The following is a 20,981-nucleotide window of genomic DNA, read 5'->3' as shown; positions in this document are numbered from 1 at the left end:
GTCCTCTCATTTGGAGCTCTTTCATTACCATCTTGACTCTGGGAATGTAGTGTCTCCAGCCTTTGACAGATGTAAAGTTGGACCATTGTCATTGCTAGGAGTTTACGAATATCCAGAAGGTCACATGTGTATGGGTGCTTTCAACATTCAAAGCAAAAAAGACCTTGAAATGCTCATTCCTCATCCCTTGCCTGGGTTTTACTCCTTCATCATATCACACCACTGTGGGGTAATCCTGTGAAAGATTAATAGGGTTTCTCACTACAAGGTCACCATTTGTGAATTGTTTGAGGTCAGTAGCTCATCCACTTGCACGTGAAATGAGACTTTAGCCTGGTTTAAAAGTTAGGCGGAATAGGATGAGGTATTTACCACAGGTAAATGCAATGACCCTAGGGTGATGTTCTGACCGACTTTTTCGGCCCTCCTTGGAGGGAGAATGATTGAAGGTGACTCCAGCCTATTACCCTCCTGGTGCAGGGATTAGAACTATAAATAGGGCCTATTCATAAGGCACAATAGTGTATTTTCGTACCCTTTTCCTTAGATCAGGGCTTATAAACTTAAGCTAGGGGATAGATATATTAGTATTAGTGATAATCCATCCTTTTGTAAGAGTGTTAGTATACCTTCTATGGAGTTATGCTTACTTCGGGCCTTGTAGGCCTCAAACGGGAGAGACTCCATCTTGCTTTCTGCCCCGGCAGCTTGAGAGGCTTCTAGGTCAAGTGTAATATTTTAGTTTCGAAGTGTTGTTCGCTTGGAGAGAACCGGCTCAGGCTGGCCCTTATCGAAAGACTGTATTTTTCTCCATTCCGAAGACACAACATCAGGCTGGCCAGCTGGGAATGTGTCCTTGGTACGGGGAGGTACAAGAATTTGGTGGGCGGCAGGTTACTGGCCGTAACTTTCCATGAAAGGACAAGCTTCCATATTAGCGAAAGTGTTAGGCTGTGAGTCAGTCAGTCTGTAGGCGGCAGCTAGCCGTTAGCATCAATGCCATTAATCATTTCCAGACAGACAGTCGCCATTTTGAAGTCCGAGAAAGATCATGAAGCTGAGACTCTCTGAGAAAGATTGAAGGAGAAGGAGAAGTAGCGCAGAGCAATTAGAGACAGAGAGAGAGACAGCAGCTAATAAGGAGAAAGGTTCCAGTGACTTGGAGGGAAGCAGAGGAGACAGAGCATAGCGGTGCAGACGTGTACTCGTGACTGCTGAAGTGTGATTCCGAGCCGAGCCAAGGCACAGACGAGAAGGGAATCTAGATGACTGCCGAACCCCGACTTCACGTTAACAAGGTGACATCTGCTCCACCTCTTTTAGTGTGCATATTCTAACCTTTTACTTCTCTTTGCAGGATATATGTTATAGTATAGTGTTGTGTTTATAATCATTGTTATAAAATACCCCAGTTCTTAGTGAACCGACATGTGCCTTGTATTCTTGTTCAATCAGGGTAACCTGGTCTTCTAGTCAGACATCGTTTTCATGAACGGATGTAAATCCCGGTCAGGTAAGAGGTGACTGAATAATGAGGGAGAGAGGGACCATTTGATGCTGAGAGCAGAAGGTACATGATTCAATTTGGAAAGCTGTGCTAATTCGTATTATTGTAGTATCATCCTGAGTAGCCAATGAGAGATTCCTTCCAAAGGTATTCATAGGAGAGTGATCGTCGTTGGTAAGCGGCGTTAGTGAGAGCATCAGGCGGAAGCCTGATGTGTAGATCCGCCGGATTGCGGATTGGGTTGTAAGTAAGCGAGCACTGGAGAGACCAGTGTGTAGGTCCGCCGGATTGTGGACCAGATAAAAAGAGAGCACTGGGACTGCAGCCCAGTGTGTATGGCATGCCGGATTGTGTGTCGAGTGAGCACTGAGGGTGATCAGTGTGTATGGCATGCCGGATTGCGTGTCGAGTGAGCACTGAGGGTGATCAGTGTGTAATGGTACATAATCAGAACTGCCCCAGGGTAGATTAGTCTGGGCCTAAGTGGCCATGAGATTAGTTGGTATGAATAGGATATTGTAGAAAACCTATGCATGTGTATTGCTATTTTCCCCATCCTTAGGTACGAGATGTACATACATATACATATACCCATTGTAAATACGTTCTAAGGAGGGAGGTGATTACGTTCCGACTGGGTTGGAGGGGCTCTTAGGAGCTGATCCCATCTGGTTCGAGAATCCGGTCGTTACATCTGGCGTCACGAACTGTTTATGAAGCCTGTGTGCGCTATATTGTTTTCATCTTGTTGGTTTGCGCTCGGCTCGTACGTATTTTCTTTCTTGTTAATTCTGTGTATATCTTTTGTGTGTCAAAATGTTTTCGCGGAATTCGAAATCTACTTTCAAATTGCCTGTTGATATTCCCGGCTGGGAATCAACGCCTTACGAGGCCTTGGCCCGTGAGTGGGCCGATTCTACTGGTTTGAGTGAGAATTGGACTTCTTGTTTGGAGCAGGCGGAGCCTGCTGATGTGGTTTCTTGCTTGCAGAAGGCACCAGTAGTGAAGGGTGATGAGCTTCCTATTTTGGGACGCAGAGGTTGGATTGTACTGACTGCATATAGAATGCTTCATGAAAAATTTGTTAAATTGCAAAAGCGGTTTGTGGATATGGAAGAAAAGTTTGTTGAAGTGCAGAATCAGCATACTCTTTTGCGATGTCAGAATAAATTGCTTGCCGACAAACTTGAGACTTATCAGACTATAGCCGAAAGGGCTGCAGTGTGTATTGCAAAATACAAATATAGAAACCGTTGTGGTCGTGTTTCTAACCGGAAGGTGCGTCTGGTCGTGGCGAAAGCCGGACTGGACTGGAACCCCGACAAATGGGATGGTAATATCTGGGATTCAAATGATTCTGGCTCCTCGGCTGAGGAGAGTGACGTGCGCGAGTCTTCTCGCTCTGGTCGTGATTGTAAATCTGCTTCTTGTGACAAAGACGATGGTTCTTGTGACCGTGGTCGCTCTTCCCGTTCTGGTGACGTACCTACTTTTGATTGTTCCTCTAAATCTAAGGATCGGGCTTCTTCGGAGGCTCGTCCGGAGGTTTCTGCTCACCCGGTTTTTCGACGCAAATTGCAACAGGCTCCTGGTATGCCGAATGGTGTCCATTTGGATAGTATTGAAGATTTTACTCAACAGGAGGTTAGTGACATTTTACAACGATTTCGACAACGGCCTGGTGAGGCTTTGCTTACTTGGATGGTGCGCCTTTATGAATTGGGTGCTGCTGGTATCATGCTTTATGCAGGTGATTGTTTACGCTTTTGCTCTCTAATTTCCGATTCTACTGTACAAGACCATTTTCGTAATTATAATGGTGTTGGCCAAATTAGTTTACTTCAGCTCGCAAATGATGGCTGTAACCATAAATACCCTACTGAATCTGATTGGCCTGTCAATGACAAGCCGTGGTATAATTTGCGCGATGTGTCGCAGCGTTTGAAAGAAGAAGTTATGAAAACTGCGATTTTTCTCAGTACTTCTGACAGGTTGTTGGATGGCTTATTAACATCTTCTGTGCGAAATCGCATTATCCGTTCTTCCCCTGTTGCTTATAAGCAGGTTATGATGGCTTTGTTAATTAATCAAACTGGCAATCCTCTATCTATGGTGCTTGAGTCTGTCCGTCAACTTGGTGAGTTGGGTGACTGGTTTAAACCTGAGAGGCAGTCCAGACCGGAGGGTCGTACTGCTGGCGATTATAGATTCACTAGACGTGATATGTTTCTTGCACTGCTGGCTGATGGTGTGAAAAGCAAGACATGGACGGTGAACCTAATAACCGCTTATGGGACATGTTTCGTAAGCGTGGTTCGGATCGAAAGGAGGGTGCCCGTCGTGTACGAAAGAATGATTGTGATCGTGGTTATTCTGATAACAGTGGTGATGAGAGGCGTCGTGTGGATTCTCATCGCCGTGAAGGACGGCGTTGTGAGCGGGATGATTCCCCTTGTCGTGAGAGAGTTAGGGGGAGAGAGGGGGAAAAAGAAAGGGGAAGAGATGATCGTGTTTACAACAGATATAGAGATGAAAGGGATCAGTCCCCTGAGTTGAGGAGAAGGGAGGATCGTCACAGGCTTTCTGACTGTAATTCACAGTACTATGAAAATGACAAAAATCCGTTTCGTAATGGAGATGGATATGAACAGGATATTTTGATACCCAAGAAACCTGAGAGCATCTACCCTGATTTGTCTTGGTTGACAGAACGCAGTAAACATGACTAGGAAATAGGTCAAGCTCCAGTACACAGGTGGGCTCATAGAGATAATAGACCCTATGTAGATATTGAAATTTTTTGGAAACATCGTAATATCCAAAGGGCCCGAGCATTGGTAGATACAGGAGCGGAGGCCACTTTAATTCATGGTAAATCAAAGAAATTCAAAGGCCAATTTTTCACAATTACTGGTTTAAGTGGAAAGCAGACTCCTGCAGTGCAAACTACACTTGAAATGAGAATAGGTAGAATTCCCCGAAGAGAATATTCTGTGTTAGTTGTACCACTCTTAGAGTATATAATTGGAATTGATATTTTAAAAGGAATGACTTTGCATTTGGATGATGGTTGTTATCAATTTGGAACTAAGCACTACATATCGTCCAGACCCGTACGGGTTGGCCGTTTACGAATGCCCCCCCATAAAAATTCCCCAAGCTACAAAAGTGGTTTCTCAGAAACAATATCGTATTCCAGGTGGTCATGAAGAGATCAGTGCCACTATACAGGTTGACGCAGGAGTTATAACTCCGGTTACTTCTGCTTGGAATAATCCCGTCGGCCCGTGCGCAAGAGTGATAATTCTTGGCGCATGACCGTTGATTATCGAGAATTGAATAAACACACACCCCGTTTGACTGTTGCAGTACCAGATATTGTTACTTTGATTGAAAGGATCCAAAAGCATCCAGGTACATGGTATGCGTCTATTGATATTGCTAATGCTTTCTTTTCAATTCCGATTGCCCCCGAGTGTCAGGAACAATTCAGTTTTACCTGGAATGGGCGTCAAATGACGTTTAGAAGTCTTCCTCAAGGTTATGTACATAGTCCTACGATCTGTCACCGGCTGGTGGCGGAGCATTTGTCCGAAGTACCTGTACACCTGCAAATTCAAGTGTGCCATTATATTGATGATATTTTGATTCAAGGTGAAACACAGGATCAAGTTCAGGCTCAATTAGATCAAATCATTGACCGCTTACGTGAAAAAGGTTGGGAAATTAATCCTGATAAGTTACAAGGTCCATCTCAAAATGTTAAGTTTTTAGGTATCAATTGGCATGAAGGTCACAGAGAGGTGATCCCGCAGGTTAAACGAAAAATTTTAGACTTTGCAGTTCCGAGGAATAGAAAAGAAGCTCAGAGTTTCATTGGCTTGTTTGGTTTTTGGCGTCAACATATTCCCCATTTGAGTCAGATATTGGCTCCTTTATATCGAGTCACTCGCAAAAAGCATGCGTTTGAATGGGGTGAACCACAAGAGAATGCATTTAAGTTGGCAAAAGAAGCGATTCAGTACGCCTTGGATCTGTGGCCTGTGGGCGAGGGTGATGTGGATTTGAATGTGTCCGTACAAGGTCTGTATGCAAATTGGAGTCTGTGGCAAAAGCAAGGCAGACAAAAGGTGCCGTTAGGTTTTTGGACTAAAAAGTTACCTGAGGCTGGTGAGCGTTATACACCTTTTGAGAAACAGTTACTCGTATGTTATTGGGCTCTGGTCGATACCGAGCAATTGACTTTAGGTCATGATGTGATTTTGAGACCTGAAATTCCTATCATGCAGTGGGTTTTGAGTTCGCCGAAAACTCATCGAATTGGACATGCTCAAGAAGCAAGTGTGATTAAGTGGAAATGGTACATTCAAGACAGGGCACGTTTGGGTCCGAAGCGTGTGGCAGAATTATATGAGCAGGTGGCGCAGGCGCCATCGAATGAGACTGGGAGTGATTGCTCCGTACCTGTAGTACAGGAATCTCCTGTTAAGTGGGGTAAGCCATTTGATGATTTGTCCGCGGAGGACAGAAAACATGTGTGGTTTACGGATGATTCAGCGAGGTTCATTGGAGATAAACGGCATTGGAAGGCAGTGTCCTATAATCCTATCACACAGAAATTGTTGTGTACAACTGGTGAAGGAAAGAGTAGTCAATATGCTGAATTATACGCAGTTTACCAAGTTTTGAAACAGGAACTACCTGGCACATGTCATATTTTCACTGATTCCTGGTCCACAGCTAACGGACTGGCGTTATGGTTACCAACTTGGCATTCTCATAATTGGGAATTGCATTCAAAGGAATTGTGGGGAAAAGAATTATGGCAAGAAATTTGGGAAATGCTCCCACAGAGTACTGTGACAATCTTTCATGTGGATGCTCATACCCCGATAGACTCCCTTGACAAATTCTTTCATAACATTGCAGATGAGAAATCTAAAATTGCTGAGGCAGTGGTGGACATGCAAGATTCTGATTTGGCGGGATTGGCGAAATGGGCCCACCAGAAAGCAGGACATTTTGAAGAAAGAGCCACTAGCAGGTGGGCCGCCGATCAAGGAATTTATATTCCTTTAAATTACATTAAAGATACTATTCTGCATTGTCCCATCTGTCAACATTCCAGACAACGAAAAGTACCACAAATTGTTAAAGGTCATTTACATCGAGGAAAATTGCCCGCTCAAATTTGGCAGATTGATTATATTGGCCCGCTCCCTATGAGCAAAAATTGTCAATATGTTTGTACAATTGTCGATACCTACAGTGGCCTTTTGGTGGCCTTTCCTTGCAAACAAGCTACTCAAATAAATACCATTAAAACATTGGAATTAATCATATTATATTATGGTGTTCCATTTCAAATTCAATCTGATAATGCATCCCACTTTCGTGGAAGATTGGTACAGGAATTTTGTGTGGAAAACAATATAGAATGGGTGTTTCATATTCCTTATTATCCACAGGCATCAGGCCTGATTGAAAGGATGAATAGTTTGCTTAAAGAACAGTTGCGAAAGTTAACTGACGACCGCTATAAAAACTGGCGGGAGTATTTAGTTCAAGCATTGTTAATTCTGAATAATCGTCCCTTGTTACATGCTGAATCTCCTTTGATGCGTTTGTTTCCCCCAAATGTTGATGCGAAACCCAACACCATCGGCAATACTGTAATGTACTGGGAAATTACCCCCGGAGCTTTGGCTCCATGCAGAGCTACCCCAGGTTCCGCAGGCTTGGACCTGCATGCCATGAACGACATTGTACTAAAGAGTAAAGACCGAATAATTGTCGAGACTGGCATTGGTGTCTGTATACCAGCCGGAAGTTTTGGTCTGATCGCCCCAAGATCGGGCCTTGCCTTAAAAGGTGTTCAAGTACTCGGAGGAGTAATTGACAGTGATTATCAGGGAGAGATTAAGGTTCTCCTGCTGACCAGCAGTGAGGTTGATTTATCGATTCAAAAGACTGACCGAGTTGCTCAATTGCTAATTATGCCTGTTTTCAGTGGTGAGATTCAGAAAGGCACTGCCCCAACATTGTTAACTGTACGAGGCCAAAAAGGCTTCGGTTCTACGGATAATCCTGGAGCGAGAATATGGGCGCAATCGCCTAAACATCCCCCTGAACAAGCTGAAATTATTGCAACCGGTCATGACAACACCATTTTGGTGATGAGACCAGGGAAAGATAGCTGGGAAGCTGTCCCAGCTGACAAATGTTATTTACGAGAATGAATAATGCCTGTATTTGATTTTCTTTCAGATCATTCTCTGGACTGCTGCTGCAGGATGTGCCGGCGTTGGACTCCTTTTGGTCTGCTACGTCGGGAGAGGAGGGAACCCACAGACTTTGGTTGATTCGAGAACCCGAGTACCGCGTTCCTTCGCTGCGTGGGATTCGTCATCAAACTTTTGGATAACTCTGGCCAAACGAGTTACTAATTCTCCGCATTTCTGCCTGTGCCTGACACCTATGCGTTCTGTAACTGACATTTTAGCGACCTGCTTGGTTGCTGTCCCTGCCTCCCTTGAAACTTTGAAGCATATTTTTAATATATCAAATGCTCAACCTAATGTTATTCTGGGCGATTTCGTGGCCCATGAATTTTGTCCCATATGTACTATTCTTTCAGAGTCCATTCCCCCAATTCATTCTCAGAGCACTACGTATAATATCACACAGGGTGATTTGTGCTTTTTCTTGACTTGTGATCCTAAGGCAATTACTGAATGTGTGAAGTTAAAATTGAGAGCCGCCACTTCTTTTTCGGCTCATGAACGTTTGTTGTGCTTACGAAGACTCCCCCAATCATGTGTTTCTGTTAAAAATAATATGACCTGTAAAAGTATAGTAGTTGCTCCTAGCCATTATCGTACAATGTTGTTACATTCTGGTTGGCTTTTCTCCTGCGGTAATTCCTCCTGGCCTTATATTCCTGCAAATATTTCCGGAGGCCCGTGTGCCATCACTAGATTGAGTTTATTAATGTTTTCCTCGCATCCTAATACCTATTACCGGATAGTCCGCGATTCCATGATGTTACATGAGGACTGTGATTCTTCCCTACATCTCTATTCCAAATCTGAATATCTTAGTTTAGCGATCTCAATCATTGGTGTCCCAGCGTTGGCGGTTTACAACGCAAAATCCATTGGAAAAATGGCCTGTTGGATGGTAAAATCGATTAACCAAACCTCTACCATTTTATCTGACATGTTATTAGATGCCCAGGGTGAACGCAGAGCAATTCTGCAGAACCGCGCAGCTATTGATTACCTCCTGTTAAAGCATGGACATGATTGTTCTGACTTTGAGGGTCTTTGTTGCTTCAATTTATCTAACCACACCAAGTCGATCCAGGCCCATATTGACAAACTCCACGACTTGACTGCAGAGGTTAGAAAACATATTGATCAGGGCTGGTTTGACTGGCTCTTCAATTGGTTACCTGACCTCCATTCCCTACGACAGATTTTAGGGGGTATTATGATTTCCATTTGTATTTTAGTGGCTATTTGCTGCTTTCTTCAGTGCATTCCTTCTCTACTCCAATATTGTAGATTTGGTACAAGGAATAGATCAGTTAGTTTTGTTTCCTATTATTCTTCCACAGATGTTAGTTCCATATAGAATATGGTTAATAGACTGGAGTCAAGGGTGAAGTGTTCTGACCGACTTTTTCGGCCCTCCTAGGAGGGAGAATGATTGAAGGTGACTCCAGCCTATTACCCTCCTAGTGCAGGGATTAGAACCATAAATAGGGCCTATTCATAAGGCACAATAGTGTATTTTCGTACCCTTTTCCTTAGATCAGGGCTTATAAACTTAAGCTAGGGGATAGATATATTAGTATTAGTGATAATCCGTCCTTTTGTAAGAGTGTTAGTATACCTTCTATGGAGTTATGCTTACTTCGGGCCTTGTAGGCCTCAAACGGGAGAGACTCCATCTTGCTTTCTGCCCCGGCAGCTTGAGAGGCTTCTAGGTCAAGTGTAATGTTTTAGTTTCGAAGTGTTGTTCGCTTGGAGAGAACCGGCTCAGGCTGGCCCTTATCGAAAGACTGTATTTTTCTCCATTCCGAAGACACAACATCAGGCTGGCCAGCTGGGAACGTGTCCTTGGTACGGGGAGGTACAAGAATTTGGTGGGCGGCAGGTTACTGGCCGTAACTTTCCATGAAAGGACAAGCTTCCATATTAGCGAAAGTGTTAGGCTGTGAGTCAGTCAGTCTGTAGGCGGCAGCTAGCCTTTAGCATCAATGCCATTAATCATTTCCAGACAGATAGTCGCCATTTTGAAGTCCGAGAAAGATCATGAAGCTGAGACTCTCTGAGAAAGATTGAAGGAGAAGGAGAAGTAGCGCAGAGCAATTAGAGACAGAGAGAGAGACAGCAGCTAATAAGGAGAAAGGTTCCAGTGACTTGGAGGGAAGCAGAGGAGACAGAGCATAGCGGTGCAGACGTGTACTCGTGACTGCTGAAGTGTGATTCCGAGACGAGCCAAGGCACAGACGAGAAGGGAATCTAGATGATTGCCGAACCCCGACTTCACGTTAACAAGGTGACATCTGCTCCACCTCTTTTAGTGTGCATATTCTAACCTTTTACTTCTCTTTGCAGGATATATGTTATAGTATAGTGTTGTGTTTATAATCATTGTAATAAAATACCCCAGTTCTTAGTGAACCGACATGTGCCTTGTATTCTTGTTCAATCAGGGTAACCTGGTCTTCTAGTCAGACATCGTTTTCATGAACGGATGTAAATCCCGGTCAGGTAAGAGGTGACTGAATAATGAGGGAGAGAGGGACCATTTGATGCTGAGAGCAGAAGGTACATGATTCAATTTGGAAAGCTGTGCTAATTCGTATTATTGTAGTATCATCCCGAGTAGCCAATGAGAGATTCCTTCCAAAGGTATTCATAGGAGAGTGATCGTCGTTGGTAAGCGGCGTTAGTGAGAGAATCAGGCGAAAGCCTGATGTGTAGATCCGCCAGATTGCGGATCGGGTTGTAAGTAAGCGAGCACTGGAGAGACCAGTGTGTAGGTCCGCCGGATTGTGGACCAGATAAAAAGAGAGCACTGGGACTGCAGCCCAGTGTGTATGGCATGCCGGATTGCGTGTCGAGTGAGCACTGAGGGTGATCAGTGTGTATGGCATGCCGGATTGCGTGTCGAGTGAGCACTGAGGGTGATCAGTGTGTAATGGTACATAATCAGAACTGCCCCAGGGTAGATTAGTCTGGGCCTAAGTGGCCGTGAGATTAGTTGGTATAAATAGGATATTGTAGAAAACCTATGCATGTGTATTGCTATTTTCCCCATCCTTAGGTACGAGATGTACATACATATACATATACCCATTGTAAATACGTTCTAAGGAGGGAGGTGATTACGTTCCGACTGGGTTGGAGGGGCTCTTAGGAGCTGATCCCATCTGGTTCGAGAATCCGGTCGTTACAGGTGAGGAAATTATAACATGTGGTAAATACGTTCTGCCCCGAGATTCTCAGATGCAAATGATGCATAACGTGCGGAATCGGTGTTTACCACACTGAATTCGGCATTTTTGCTTTTCATATGGGCCTTTTATCCCAATATATTTTGACAGGTTTGACCTGCCATGATCTGTCAGAGGAACATTGCAACATTGTGATGATCATTACACAACTTTTCATTCCGAGATCAGAAATTAGCCCTCCTCTCCTAACGAGCTCCTTAGATGGGCAAATGTTATTGTGAAAAGGGCCCAGAGAGCTCAATGCACACAGCTCAGCCATCAAAGAATATTTTTGCCCAGGGCCGGACAGGCCTTTTGTTCCACTGGGCATTTCCTCGGTGGGTTGGTCCCCTTGGGGGGCAGCTTTGACAGCCTAGGGCCGCTCCTTGTATCTCTTTCACTTTCTTCAGCTCCCCGAAGCTAGTTGCAGCAGGTGTGGCGTGCTGGGACTAGGCCCAACACGTGGGTGACCGGACTATAATAAGGGGCACAGACACAGTTAGATTATTAGCCGGAAAGACCCCGAGCGGTCTTCCGCATTGTTTATTTATACCCCGGTGCGAGCCCGCCCCAGGGTATGCGTGCGTGCGTGTGTTGAGGAGATACATTGTATGGGAGAGCCCGAGTGGCTCTCTACATCCCTCCTTCAATTTAGTTCTGTCCTTGCAGCATCCACGCGTTTCTTTTGACTCACGGAGATGTCCAGGCAAAGTCCCTCAGATGTTGATTGGGCCTCGGGTTGGGCCTCAGATTATAACGCTGGTTCCGGTCACACAGCGTTCCTGCAACCCCAGCCGGGGTTGCCCCTGCATTCTCGCCACTGAGGGTCGCCCAGGGTCGGTTGTTCTCAGCAGTGAGATTCCGCTGCGTCATTCTCGGTGGACTCCCCCCTCTTTGCCTGGTTGTGGGTGGCTCTTGCAGTGACTCTCCTAGATCTAGCCCTTCATCATCCACTGCCTCCTGACCTTCCTCGGTGGCGCGGGCTCCAGCCCCCTCCCTTAGTCTCTTAAAGCATGACACATTACGGGTCACCACTTGTCCATTTCGTCTTGCCGTCACCATTGTTCCTTGGACCTTGTCTACGATCCACACCTCCGACTCATAGGGCGTGCGGAATTTCCACCCTGGCTGGCGATCTCGCACTACAACCCTGTCACCTTCCTTGATAGTGGGTTCCTTTGCGTGACGATGTTCGCTCGCTTTCTGGTTGGAGTTTCGCCTCCGTGCTTGAATGGTTGCAGCATCTCTTTCTTCTGGCGTCCAGGTGCTGTCTGCCGGGATACTGTCACGGGGTGCTCTTTTAAACAGCACATGTGCTGGAGCACATTTGGTAGTGCTGTGAGGCGTCTGTCGGTAGGCTCCTAGAAATTGGTCGAGGGCTATTTCCGGATCTTCCCCACTGTCCACCGCGATCCTCAGTGCTCGGTTAAGTGTCCTCATCAGTCTTTCGACTTCCCCGTTTGCCTGGGGCCACAGCGGGGTGATTTTCCTATGCTTGATCCGGAGGCTCTCGAGGTAAGTCTGAAATTCCCTCCCTTGGAAAGGAGGTCCATTGTCGGACTTGATTTCATCCGGGAGTCCCATGGTTGCAAAGACGCGACTCAGCACCTTTTTGACTTGTGGAAATGCAGTTGACGATATAACCTCCACTATCGGAAACTTTGAGAACGAATCGACAAGGACCATCATGTGTCTGCCATCGGGGAAGCTCCCAAAGTCTATGCTGAGGGGTGTCCAGGGCGTCTGGGGTGCATCCTCCGTGATCACTGGTGCCGGGGTCGGATCACTGCCCGTGATTGTGCAGGCATGGCAAGAGCGTACCATCGGGTCCACTTGGCTGTCCATGGCGGGGAACCATACTTTGCTCCTTAGACGTGCTTTTGTCTTAGCCATGCCTTGATGGCCTACATGTGCCAGGGCTAGCGCTCTCTGTTGGAGACTCTCAGGCATGATGATGAGATGCCCTCGGAGGATGACTCCTTCATCGCCCACGCTCAGCTCACTATGGATCTGCCACAGTTGTTGCCTCGCTTGGCTCACCTCCAGTTGAAGGCTCGGTGCTCCATCCAGGAAATGGGCCCAGCGGTTTCCTTCCAGGGCTTGGCGGACCTTCACTAGCGTCTCGTCCGCGGCGGTTGCTTCCCCAATTTCCTTCAGTGACATATTTTCTGGGCATGCGGCCTGCGAGATCATGTGGACAAACTCTTCAGCTTCCACGCCTTCTTCTCTTGGTGGATATTGGCTGACAACATCGAGGTGCCGGGACAGATAGTCCGCCGGGTTGTGCGCGCCGGGTCTGAACACAATCCTGAAGTTGTAACCCTGTAGCTGGACTGCCCAGCGTTCGATGCGTGGGGGTGCGAGTCTGGATGACCCCGCGAACAGTGGCAGCAGCGGCTTGTGGTCTGTCACCACGGTGAATTCCTGCCCGCACAGATAAAGATGGAAATGCTGACAGGCCCATCTTATGGCCAGGGCTTCTCTTTCGATCTGTGCATACCTGGTTTCAGTGTCCGACAACGCCTTGCTGGCGTATGCGACAGGTTTCCACTCTTCTGGGCCGTATTCCTGCAGGAGCACTGCTCCCAGTCCCACTGGGCTGGCATCGACGATCAGTTCTGTCCTGCGTCGGGGTTGGAAGTAAGCCATCACTGTGTCGTCGAGGAGGCTGGCTTTGATATTTTGAAATGCCTTGTTGGCGGCTGTTGTCCAGTCCCACTTCTGGTCTATTCATGTGAGGGCTCTGAGGGGTTCTGCCAGTGCGGCCAAGTTGGGTATGAACCGCCCGCAGTAGGTGGCCATGCCTAGGAAGCTCCGCACCTCTGTGGGATTCCTTGGGGTGCTCGCTGCCTTGATCGCTTCTGCCTTCTTGGGATCCACTTTCAGACCTTCCCGCGTGAAGGTGTAGCCAAAGAAATCTATTGTCTCTTGATAAAAGGAGCACTTCGACCTGTGTAGGGTCAGTCCGCTGTCTACGAGTCGTTGGAGGGTAGCCCTCAGGTGGGCATGGTGCTCTTCGAGGGTTGCTGAATAGACTAGTATATCATCACTGAGGTTGATGACTCCACTCAGTCCAGATAGTACTTCTCGTATGGCGTTTTGGAACACCTCCGCTGCGGAGGAGACACCAAAGCTTAGCCGTTTGTAGCGTCGAAGCCCCACATGGGTCGAGAAGGTGGTGATATACCTGCTAGCTGGTTCCAATTCGAGATGGTGGTATCCCGAATTGAGGTCTAGTTTTGAGAACCATTTCGCCCCATTTAGATCGGCCACTATATCATCCATGGTAGGAGTGATGTGTCCTTCACGTTTAACGGCTGCGTTGGGTAACCTCATGTCCACGCATAACCTGATAGCCCCAGGTTGCTTCAGTTTTGGTGCGACTACTAGTGGGGAAACCCAGGGTGTCGGGCCCAACACCTTTTCGATGACGCCAAGGTCTTCTAGCTTCCGGAGTTCTTCTCCGACTTGTGGCCTTAGGTTGAAAAGCCCTACAGACGTGTCTATGTGCAGCTTGAATTTCCGTCCTTTGAGTTTCCCTAGGCCCTGAAACAACTCTGGGAAATCCTTCAGCATGAAGTCCGCATGCGCCTGATGCACCTGATTGGCGAAGAACACCAGGCCAAGGTCTTCTGCCGTGTGGCAGCTCAGAAGGGTGCCTTTTTTTCCCTCTGTGATGTGAAAACGGGTTTCTGTGGAATACTCGCCATTGACGACGGTCGTTTGGATCACCCCTCGTAGAGGTAGTGGTTCAGTGCCTCCATAGGTGTATATTCTCGCAGTGGAATGTGCCAGCGGGGGCTTGGGAGACATCTTCTCATATTGATCGGAATCCATGACATTCACGGACGCCCCCGTGTCTATCAGGGCTTTAATTTCGGTGCCTTCTACCGCTATGGAGCACATAGGCGGTGGCCTTCTCCTGGTGGACGCTCTGCTTACGTAGGAGACGAGGTACACCTCATCGTCCTCATCGTCTTCATATCTCGGTCGTCTTTCTTGAGCCTGATGGTCGGGGGGGGTGGTTCTTGGTCGAGCGACAGCTGTCGGATGCGCTGCGTCACTGCCCTGGCTCTCGGACCAGCTGGCTTGAATTTTCATCCCCTACAGACTGCGGCGAAGTGGTTCAAACGCCCGCACTTCAGGCACGTCTTCCCTTTGGCGCCACATGAGGCTGTTGCTGGATGGTCTTCACCACAGTACCCGCACTGATTTCCTCTGGACGGGGCATTTCGTGGGCAAGTGGCCAGAAATCTTCTCTGGATTGCGTCGACTCTCTCCTCTTTAATTTGCGTCATCCTCGCGGCAGCCGGGGCGATCACCGGTGTGCGTAGCGCTGCTTCCATCTCCTCCGCCCTCGCATCAGATAGCTCATGTGACCTGGCTAGGATTAGTATTTCATCTAGCGATATGCCCGTTTGGCGGAGAATGAGCTTTCTCAGCAGTTTCGACTTGCATCCCACTATGATTTGGTCCCTGATCTCCTCCTGTGGGTTGGTAAATGGGCAGGTGCTCGCAAGTCGGCGGAGCCTAGCATAGTACATATCGACAGATTCCGACTCCGTTTGCCAGGCTCGTTTGAATTTAAATTTTTCAAAGTCATTTTTGAGTTGGGGATCAAAGTGTGCATTAAATGCAGCGACCGCGGCTTCGTAGTCATGCTCGGGTCCCGTGTTAGGGAGTGATTCGAATAGTTCATAAATCTCTGGCCCACCGTACAGAATGAGGAGCGACCTTTTCACGGTTCCATCCGTCTCCCTTGTGCCTTTAAAGTATAGGTTGAGTCTCCCAACCCACGCCTTCCATCTCAGCGCCGCCGTCGCAGGGTCTGCCGCCTCACTTAACGGGAGAATGGGCGCTGCACTGGCGTGTAGGTGGGTGGGTGTCGCTTGCTGGGGAACGCCTGCCTGGATTTGGGCCTGTGGCAGCGGCGCGACAATTGCCGGCGGGGGCACGACCGCAGGAGGTGGGTTCTGGCCTGCCCCATCCTGGCCTGCCCCTGGGGCCACTACCAACATCGTTCAGTCCTCTTTTAGCCCTTCTGGTGCTTTCCGGTGTGTCCCTGTGTGGTGGAGCTTCTGACTTTTGGTGTGACGTGAGGACACTTACACTTACACCGCACTTACACCGCTCCTCGTTTCCTTCAGGACAATGAATTTTGACCACTCTTGGCTTGATGTGGCTTGTGCTTGTTTGTTTTATTTTCTATTTCTTTTCCTTCCCCTTTTAGCAGCCGGTGTACCTGAACTCCCTTCTTCCACTGGGTCCGGTGCAAAGGATGGGGCCCTGGCTCTGTCTGGCTGTTCCTCCACGTGAGAGAGCTGGTGCCGATTGGATGTGCTTGTGCTTTTTTTTCGTGTGCTTCAGCTCTTCGGTTCGACGTGCGCTGTGCTGTGAGCGCAGAATGACGGCTGGGGGCGCGGCGCGGGCCTTCTGGAGCATGTACTTCCGCTCGCGGCTGCAGCGAAGGCTGGGGGCAGGTCCTAGGCCTCGCTGGGCCCACGTGGTGTTGCAGCGCGAGTCGCGCTGGCTTCTTCTCCTGCCGGGAGGCACTCTGACTCCGCGCTGCCCGAGGGAGGAGGAGGGAGGGACACGAGGGGTGTCGCGCTGGCGGGGACAGGCAAACTCACCCGCAGTTCCTCACAAGATGCACCCTGGGCTCTTCGAACGAGTCCCGCCGGCTGAAGGCGCTCCCTCCTGGGAGGCGCGTAGGCGGGTCTCGTGAGCCGGAACAGGACGGCAGCAGACGCGGGTGGGCTCCGCAGCAGGAAGTAGGCATGTAGCGGCGCCACCGACAGAGGCAGCCTGGCACGCGTGCAGGTAGGCCGGCCTCGTCGCCAATGTGGCGTGCTGGGACTAGGCCCAACACGTGGGTGACCGGACTATAATAAGGGACACAGACACAGTTAGATTATTAGCCGGAAAGACCCCGAGCGGTCTTCCGCATTGTTTATTTATACCCCGTGCGAGCCCGCCCCGGGGTATGCGTGCGTGCGTGTGTTGAGGAGATCCATTGTATGGGAGAGCCCGAGTGGCTCTCTACAGCAGGCACCGGAAGTCTTCAAGAGAGACACAGAGAGAAAGGGCTTGGAAGGTAGGAAAAAAAGAGAAGAAAATAGGAGAAAGAGAATGTATGGATGGAATGAAAGAGAGAGATTGCAACAAAGTGAGTGGGGGTGGTTGGAGCATTTTTGCCATAGCTTCCCCAGCCTGGCCCTAGCTGGGATTGGGCCAATGAGCAACGTGTTCTCTTGCACTCCAACTGTAGGAAGTGTCTGGCAAACATGACTTCTAGTACTAAACCTCTACAGGACATATAGTCTCGAAATATGGTGCTTTTGAAAATTATGAGACTGTCACAACAACATATCAGAAAAATACAGGAAGCCAGATGTGGATGCAATCCTTTGTTTTACACTATTGAGAACACAATAAACAAATGCAGACTGAGCCTCTGACTCAAACTGTTTTGATGGTATCGGAAATAAAGAATTATTTCCAATTTGAAGATGGAAAATGTCCGGCATTAAAGATTTGAAAATGGTAAGTCTGAGTTAGGACGAGGCGCACTTCGGTCTAAAGCGGTTTACCCATTTGGTGCACTCTGGAAAAATGTGATCAGCGTTATTGCACAGTGTGTTTTTCTTGGCTTGAGTAGGATTATGAAACAGATAAAGCGGGCTTTGCTCCAAATGTGTCTTTCAGCGGCACATTCTCCAGAAGCGCCTCGCCCCCTGCCTCCCTCAGCATGCACTCATTACGTTTTTCATTTATAGTTATTGGTTTATGCTTCGTGCTTTATTGCATTTTAATATTTCATTACCTCAGGTTCTCTTTGAGATATGTCAGAAAGGATACTGCATAAAGTGTTTCACAGTCTCAAGGTGTAACAGAAAGCACTGCAGTGTTTTAGATAAACAAGCATGCCCCAATTAAGCAGCCAGGCCTTGCAGTGAATGCACTCTGTTTTCCTATCGGATTAGATTTGAATGAGATAGAAAATCATGTATAGTTAGGATCATTATGACAATTGCACATTTAATTGTTTCATAAATATATAACCATATGCTAATTATGCTAATATTAAAGAAAAATAATGTCTCACATTTTAGAAAACATTTTAACATGCAATAGCAGCTCTGTTCTTGCATTATCTATTAATCACTCCATTGGTTTAATAATATAGTAATTGTATTCACATGGGGAGGTACATTTAGTGTTCTCCAGGCAAGTCACTTCTGATAGAATGAGATCTAAACCATCTCTTTTGCTACAGAGGGCATGTGCGCCCACACAAGCTTGCACCGCCCCATACACACAAGCATACATCTGTTGAAAAGAAACCCAAGGCTTTCATTGGCACATGCTTGCCTATGAAAGTAGTGACCCATCTACTACTAAAGCAGTTCGGGCTGGACTATTTCTTTTGGAGCAGGGTCAAGACTGATTTGCATATGACAGGGTCCAAACTGGTTCGCAAAATAACAATGGACTGGGAATGTGGCTTGAGTAAACACAAGTGGCTGAGATTAATTCAGGCTTTCCATCTATCACTTGTTTTTATACTTTCCATCTTTGTTGCATACTGACAATGGGCCCGATGTTGAAAGCATTTGTGTATTTGTTAACGCTCCAATTAAGAGTTTGCTACCACAAAAATGTGTTTTGCAATGTTCTAACCCCAATTTCCGACTCCCAAAAATCGGTTTAGAAATTAATAAAGAATCATTAATTAGAAAGGGTCTGTTTTAGGCATCCCTTCCAAATAGCAATTGTTATTCGGGTGTATCAATAGATTAGAACTGAAATAGAAGCCGTAAACCATGTAAATGTTACTGACAGTGAAGTTGGGATGGGAGCCTCTGTGAATATAAAAAACAATTTTGTAGGGGACCACTATCTACTCGCAAAAAGTTTAAAAAAGATTTAAACATTTCTTTTTTGAAAAAGGGCTGCATTAAAAAACAATATATATTTATAAAACAATCACAGCCGTGATGGTCTGCTGAACCCCACAGGCCACCATTGCTAGTGATGGCCATCAATTGAAGCAAGTTACAATTTGTGGCTTGAGTGGCCAAGATGACGGACTCTCTTTCTTGAGCTCCTGGCACCAGAGCCTGGAAAAAGGCCTGTGCCCTGTTGCTGCCAGGCGCTTGCTGTGTGGTGGAGGTGCCAGCATGGCCCAGAGGACCTGGAGATCTTCCGAGTTGAAGTTGAGATCCTAAGGACATGGGGCTGTGATTCGTGCAGCCGCTTCCTGGTGCTGCTCCGACGAGAAGGCGGGAGGAAACGTGGAAATGCACACCAGTTGACAGAAGGCTTCTGGACGCGAGTAACCTCCTGAAGAGTGACACAGACTCAGCGGCACCGGCCTCTGCGGTGGAAGGGGGGCCTGTGCTTGCCCAAAAGAGAGGCCGCAGCTGGACGAGAGGAGAAGGGAGTTGGGTCCAGGCAGCATGTGGGGCCGCAGCAATAAATACAGAGGCACACCCTAGTGGATTGCCAGCAGTCTGGCAGCAGGGATCTGACTGCTTGTGCTGCCTGAGGGTGGCATCCCTATGGTTAAGCAGATCAGTGCTCTGCAGGAGGCTGAATGCTGATGGCCTGCAGATGTTCACGCCCGTGCGGTGGACCCGTTTTTGCGGCACTCCCTCTCTCTATGGGGCCTGGGGTAAGGTGACTCACCAGCGGGGTGGGTGGGGCTCGGTGCATTGCCACCTGACTGTGGGGACTGGGAAGGAGCAGTAGAAAAGGGGACACCAGGGCCTTTCCTGGCACCCAAGACTGCACTGGTTTTCACCCTGTGGTGCACAACTTTTATATCATTGTGTTGTGTTACTCTGGTACAGGTTTTTAATAAAAGCGCCGGGACACTCTTTTTGAGTAACATAACAACTGGAGCTAGGCCGATAAATACCTCTGGGACCAGACTACAGACTATGGGGCACACTGGACAACCTCAGGCCCAGGTAACCATTGACAAATATACTATGCCCCAGTCGGATACCTTTGCACCTGCCTTTGGAGGGAGGCCACCGCTGTAAGATGCAAGACAACCTTGTGCTGCTGGAGGCCATACTCAGTGCTGTAGACTAGGATTGGTGAGGTCGGTGTGGATGTTGCCCTCCTGCACCAGGACCTCCGCAATGTGGTGGACAAAAGAATAGCTCATTACAACACATAAGTTTTCTACGCATGCCATTACAATGCAAGTCATTACAACGACACATTGTTACATCGCATTCCATTACAACGCAAGTTATTACAATGACTTGCTATAGGGGGGCGCTGGAGTTTGGAATAGAATAATTTACTATTCCAACTCCATTGTGTGCAACAGTAGGGAAGGTGTTGGATTAAATCCAACAAATCCAACACCTTCGGCCCCCGACAGAAAGTTGTTGTAACAACTTGTGTTGTAATGGCATGTGATGTATCGCATGCACTGTAAACAATGTTTGCCAGAAAGAGTGATGGGCACTGAGGACCGCATTTCTAAGTTACTCATTACAACACATAAGTTTTCTACGCATGCCATTACAATGCAAGTCATTACAACGACACATTGTTACATCGCATTCCATTACAACGCAAGTTATTACAATGACTTGCTGTAGGGGGGCGCTAGAGTTTGGAATAGAATAATTTACTATTCCAACTCCATTGTGTGCAACAGTAGGGAAGGTGTTGGATTAAATCCAACAAATCCAACACCTTCGGCCCCCGACAGAAAGTTGTTGTAACAACTTGTGTTGTAATGGCATGTGATGTATCGCATGCACTGTAAACAATGTTTGCCAGAAAGAGTGATGGGCACTGAGGCCCGCATTTCTAAGTTGAAGAACTCTGAGGCTGCATTGAAAAGTTGAGGAGGTGTGCCTTACCATGGCATCTCGAATATTGGCGCATCGAGTGGAGAACCCTGAAAAACGGGTGCAACAAAGTAATGTGCGCTTCATTAGCTTC

The sequence above is a fragment of the Lissotriton vulgaris genome, chromosome 10 (assembly GCF_964263255.1).
Source record: "Lissotriton vulgaris chromosome 10, aLisVul1.2, whole genome shotgun sequence".
Lineage (NCBI taxonomy): Eukaryota > Metazoa > Chordata > Amphibia > Caudata > Salamandridae > Lissotriton > Lissotriton vulgaris.
Note: the sequence above shows the minus strand (reverse complement) of the source record.